Source organism: Perkinsus marinus (genome assembly GCF_000006405.1).
Source record: "Perkinsus marinus ATCC 50983 genomic scaffold scf_1104296955874, whole genome shotgun sequence".
Lineage (NCBI taxonomy): Eukaryota > Perkinsozoa > Perkinsida > Perkinsidae > Perkinsus > Perkinsus marinus.
The window spans coordinates 558130-558407 of NW_003207677.1; positions in this window are offsets into that span (position 1 = coordinate 558130).

Below are 278 nucleotides of genomic sequence, written 5' to 3' on the forward strand. Positions count from 1 at the left end.
GTTTTTCATATCACTAGGGTGAAACTCCACTGTAGTGGCAGTTCGCATGGTTTGATTCCATGAAAGGCTTCCGAGCTGATCTGTATTATTATCCATTGGAAAGTTGCATGCTTTTACCATTGTCTGCTAATGAGCTTGTATATTGCCTCGAACTCTGTTTCTGAGAAGGAGTAATTTCAACGCCCATTATTCAGCGCTGTTTGGTTGGTCAATGAAGTTTCACCAGTTTTACGTGAAGTGGCGTAATAGTATCACGTAAAACGTAGCGTCGGCGATCG